This window comes from Diplotaxodon limnothrissa, unplaced genomic scaffold (assembly GCF_057381915.1).
Source record: "Diplotaxodon limnothrissa isolate DT_005_m unplaced genomic scaffold, D_limnothrissa_male_GT1.1 unmapped_scaffold_4, whole genome shotgun sequence".
In the NCBI taxonomy this organism is placed as follows: Eukaryota; Metazoa; Chordata; class Actinopteri; order Cichliformes; family Cichlidae; genus Diplotaxodon; species Diplotaxodon limnothrissa.
In genome coordinates, this window is record NW_028188558.1 from 4,172,124 (window position 1) to 4,178,123 (window position 6,000).

Below are 6,000 nucleotides of genomic sequence, written 5' to 3' on the forward strand. Positions count from 1 at the left end.
CATTATCACACTTCCTCAGGCTGGTGATGAGCGCCCCCTGGTGTCAGTGTTGATGACGTCATGCACAGTGAAACATAAACAGTTTCTGTTAATAAAAAATCATGTGTCCATCCTCATGTTTGCATCATGTTTCTGTAAAATCATCAGCTGTTTCTGAACCTTCTTCATTGTTTGACTCATTCCAACAGCTGTGAGCTGTGATGGAGTCAGAGCAGCTTCATCACTGATGTTCAGGTGAAGCTGAACTTAATAAACTGTAGAAATGATCAGGATTCAGGCTGGATGTGTAAAACACTTCTGTGTGAGGTCGCAGTGCTTCATATGTGTGTGTGGGCTGAAGCACACACGTGTGAGTCCTCAGAGGTTTCACACACATCACTGCACACACTTATAATCCTAGTTTAAGCTTGTGGATCATATCGGACACATCAGCAGCTCTTTGGAGACAAAGATTTGAGATTTAAGATGAGTCATAGTCTTTCTATCCATGGTAGCTTCCACTGCTGAGGCTCGGGAAACACGAAGAGGATAATTAAGAGCAAGCATCAGCTCTGTCTCATCTAACTACACAGTATTATGATCATGCACTTATGTCTCAAACTAAGACACAATGAGACAAAATGAGTTCTGTGAGTCTTTAGATTATCAGTAATTCTGGTGACAGTTTGACGCTCAGTGGAGCCATTTTTGGTTTGTGATGAGTGTTTTGTGAGCTTCTGTTTTGTGAATCGCTCTTTGTAATTTAGAAGATCGTGCAGAAATGTGCGCGCCCTTATCTGAGAGGACACGGAGAGAGTGTCGCAGACTCGAGGTGAGGAGATAAACCTCGGAGCTGGACGGCCTGCACGTTACCCATGTGCATCTTTTCAGTGACATCAAGTGAACCCATAATAAGCATTTCTATGTCTTAGACATCATGTCCATTTCTACTGAGAGATTATTTTTAAATGAGGGAAACCTGGTCTAACAACACGCTTCCAACAGAGCTAAAGGTTCACCACAGTGAGACGGTGGGACTCTGATAAGAACTGAAACACTGTGTATGAACAGCTGAGACAAAACTATATATAAACACTCATTTATTCCAGTTTAGTTTACAATGATTTTAAAGTAATGTGGAACGATTCATGTTCGTGAGCTGTTACAAACACAACTATTGATTTGTCTATATATGGTCGGACTACAAGGCTCGTGTTGAGGCTCTTGGAATAATGTGTGAATTACAGCAAGAAATGATGGTTTTCCATTTTACCAAAGTGGAATAAAATCACCACAGCAAAGAAATCATGTTATTGTCTGCAGCTAAAATATATGGTGAACATGGTTTTATAATAATGTGCAAACACAACCTCACTCTGCTCTATACGAGGAGCCAACCACAGCTGTCCGGGTCTTCATCCACCACCTCCACCATCTTTGCTCATCATCATTCACTTAATTGCTGATTGGTTTAAATCAAACTCCATTACAGGTTCAACTCCATTATATAACAGCATGTTGACTTTGGATCTGGTGTGCAGTGCCACCTTAAAAGATGAGGAAACTAAGAGATTACAAAAAAAGAAGTGGAGGAGTTAAAGAGCTGCAGCAGATTAACAGTTTCTGACAGTCATGTGTTAGAAATAGGACGATTAGATGAGCTGAGGGATCCATCTACTGCTCAGTGAAGCCTCATCAGAAACAGTCTCAGTGGAAGGATGGCTCTATTGTTAAGGAAGGACACAGGCAGAAAGACTGGCGTCTGTCACACAGGAACTGGACTGAAAATCAGCTGCACATATTCATCAGTACGTGCAAACATATTATAGGTGTGGAATTCAGGACAGTACCATCAGAAGTTGATCCACTGTGCAAATGTCTGATTGGCAGTGGCTTCATTTTTCACTATGAACAAACTGCTAATGCAGCATCACAGGACGTCAGCCATGGATTGGCCTCCCCAGACCTCAACATTACTGAAACATCTTAACAGAGGATGGAAACAAAGGGAACCAACATCCAAGAAAAGAGCTGCTGCTGAAAACTTCCTCACAGAAAACACAAACAAGCTTGACTAAGAGACTCCAGGCTGTGCTGAATTATAAAGGTGGACTGACCTCCAGGGTCCTTAGTATCATATAAGCTCAGTTTGTGTCTGTTACACCCCGGCCTAGGCAACCGGGGTGCAACGTAGAAAAACAAAAATAAGGCAAAAACACACGAGAAAAAACTAATACGGGCTTCCACAAAAATAATCCCAAAACGACATTTAAAGCAAGATACGACATTTATTTACATCACCAAACACAAGACGTCAAACTATTTACAACGGGGGGAAGATCGCAAACCATGACACACTGAAACACAGGGTTTAAATACCTAGAGGGAGCAATCAGGAAAATGGACAACAAGAGGGAAACACAGCTGGGGCAACTCAGAACTGACGAGACAGGGAAACGTAAACTGAAAAGACTAAGATAACACAGACTTTCAAAGTAAAACAGGAAACACATAACAGTCACGCCAAAAACAACACACTGACAACACCGAAACGTAACAGTGTCTTATATACTTTCCATTTATATAACAAAATATATAGAAAGGAGGGTGGTTTAAGATGTGTGTAGAGTTTTATTCATTATCTTTAGACAAACAAAGAAAGCACCATCCATTCGTCTCCAGTCTGTATGAAAAACAGGGGAAAGGTCAAATTAAAACTTTGAAATTCCTTTCACAATAAATCCATAAATAAACAAAATCAAACACAGAAAAGTGTTTAAACCCACTTTTCCATAAAGCTGTCAATAGGAAATGTTCCAGTAAACATGTCTGTGTTTCTGCTGTTTTCCTTTCATGCGTCCACAGCTGACAGGTAACCCTATTGGAGTCGCCATAGTGACGGGTGGCGTCTCAGCTTCAGCGTGTTGATGGGCACAGCCATGGTTACCACAGCTGGAGTTGGTGTACGGCGAGCTGTGAGAGGACAGAGATGGAGAACGCACATTTAACTCTTTAACAGGAGATACGTTACGACTAACAGACGACTGCTGTCTACATGATGTCTTTGCAGCCCTTATGCTACATGTTACACAACTTTTCTTCATGCCAACAAGACTGAGGTGCCACATAGTCGACACATACAGCTGATTATGATGCATGTTTTACTATTGCTATGTTCACATCATCTGCTTGGCTTTATTACTGAAAGCCTGGAGATCCTCTGACGTGTGCATGGCTGATGTGAAGTATGATTAGTCCTACATGACATCAACAGCAGAGGCAATGAAAGCTTTGTTGTTAACAGGTTGTAGGTAAAGTCAAATGTCTACTTCTACACTTGTGTTGGGTAAAGTTCTTCTCACTGTAGCAGATTTATATCTGTGCTTTCACAGGGCGTGATGTGGAGCTCAGCGCTGAGGTGCAGGTCTCCTTGGAGACGGCATCCTGGCTGAAATATTATCATGCTTCCAAAACATTTCAGCTTTTATTTTGAAAGAAACAAGACTTGAAAACGAGTCCCCTTCTTCCTCTTTGTCTTTGTTCTTCAGAGGAGTGTCACCTGGACAAACTCAGGGCTGTTCTAGAGCCTTTGTTATTATTTGACTCCATAGAAATAAAACTGAATGGAATCAAACAAAAACTCCCAAACAGCTAAAACACTTTGCTTTATTCTCTTTTTTAACAAATACGTTGAAGTCCATCCACAACAACACAGCTGAGATCTCCTTTGTAATCAAGTGTTTACATCCTTTGTACAGATCTGCATACAAAACAATCATTTACGTCCCACAGAAGTCTAGTTACACGTAACTCTACAAGAACTGGTGAATGACAGAAACATAAGACACATGATCACAGGTGATAACAAAAAGAGAAAGAATTCATGTGTTAGTGATGTTTTTCAGCCCTGATGGCTCATGTTGGAGAAACAAGCTGAGGTACGTGGAAAGTTCACACACACAAGTGGGCGTGAGCGCACACACAGAGAGAAACACAACTGAAGCATCTGTTTGCTGTTTCTGCTTTCATCATCTCTGCTGCTGTGTCAGGCTGGGGTCTCTCAGTGACGTGGTTGAGGTGAAGTATGACGAGTATCCCTGATTCAGTCCATCGAGACAAAGGGCAAAGAAAGCTGTTGTTAACAAACTCTATGGTGATGTGGCATTTAGCTCTGACTCTACGCTCTGCTGAATCCTTTGAACCTGCTGATCAGTAAAGCTCTACGTGCTGCAGCAGATTGACCTCATCTGTGTTCACAGGTGTGGACCTCAGCGCTGAGGTGCAGGAGACTTTCATTCAGTTCTCCCTGCAAACAGCATCCAGCCTGGAAATACTGTCATCTTTCCCACAAATGGTGCTCTTATCTCAGAGAAGAAGTCTGATGTAAATAACTGCAATCAACAGTGATGTTCTGCACAGATCACTTTTCCATTTTGCTCTCTAGATGAGTCCCAGCTGCCTGACCTTGTGTCCAGGTGATCGTCTCACTGAGGAGCTTTTGTTCTGAAAATCTCACGTCCATCACCTGTTTCCTTTTTACTATCTCTGCTCTTTCTTTATTCACAATGCTCATAATATCACACAATTATATTCATCACCTGCATGTTTTTATCCAGCTGCTGTTAGAACCAAACAAATAAAAAGGATGAAAAGCCTGAAATCCTTTGATTTATTACATTTGAAACAAATATGAGAGCATCCCTAACAGCACAGCTGAGACCTTTGTTTTAATCAAGCCTTTGTATCGACACACTTGTAAAGATTCATATACAAAACATAATAGAATAAATCAATATAAAATACACATAATCACAAAAATGCAGCCATGTTGTGAGTTTGCATCTAAAACATGCATGTTTCCCTTTGTACAGGCAGATTTACAGCAGACAAAGCAACACGCTGATCGACTTTGACCGCTGCAAAAACAAAATACCCACCAAGTCTGAAGTCGATCAGAGGAACTGTTGACAGACTGACAGACAAACAGATGCTTGATTCATTAGTGCGATTAAATGTTCTTCTTTAGCAGCATCACTTCATGTGTTTGTGTTCCAGGAATAAAGGTCTGTTTAAACTGGACGTCTCCTCAGCATCACTCGTGCTGTCGTGGTTTCAAAGCTGTGCAGAAAGAATCTGAGGGATGATACAGAGGTGACCAAAGTTACAAACATCCAGCTGTGCTGCAAATGTTTGCAGAGCTCCAAACTCTTTGGCTTTCTGCAGAGCAAGTATGGAAGAAGCACCTGAGCTAACTTCAGTTTAGACGATATGAGGAAAAATGCTGCTTCCCAAAGTTTCCTACAAGTATCCAGTTTATATTTAGAGAAGCGAAGGCTCTTTATCCTGACAACTACTCCCTGGTGGATCCCTGTCCTGTGACAGCAGCAAAGACTGTGTATCAGTATCATCAAAGCCACTTCAATAACCAGTGTTTAAAGCTCTCTAGCAGATGGACTTCAGTGGCAGCAGCCTCTGTCTGCTGTGTACAGAAGGTTCTCTGATGAAGCACACAGCAGATGCTGCACTACAACAGCAGCAGCAGCTCAGCTTCAGGTTGGTTCGACGCCCTTTTTGACCTGTGAAACAGCAGAAAATGAAACATTTCAACACCCGTTTGTTAGCGTGAGCTATTCTGCTGTTTTTCATCATTTCACAGGTGAAATAAAATCACATTTACTTCCTGTAGGAGTGATCGTGTCCAGCCTGACTGAGACCATGTGCTCCATCCTGCACAGATAATAAACCTCTGACATGAAGGGCTGTCAAGTAGTTTTAGACAAATGGGGGTAAAAGAGACGTTAAAAGCTTAAAGAGAAACTACATTTTCTAAGAACTGTCTGACGTTCACCTCTCACTCTCAGAAAGCATACAGACTTTCTTTGATTCACTAGTGAGATAAAATGCATTTCTTGGACAACATGACTTTGATATATTTGTTTTCCAGGAGCAAAGGTCTGTTTATACTGGCGAGCGATGCAGGCAGGAGGACTCTTTACACTGTGACTGACTAATCAATCTCTT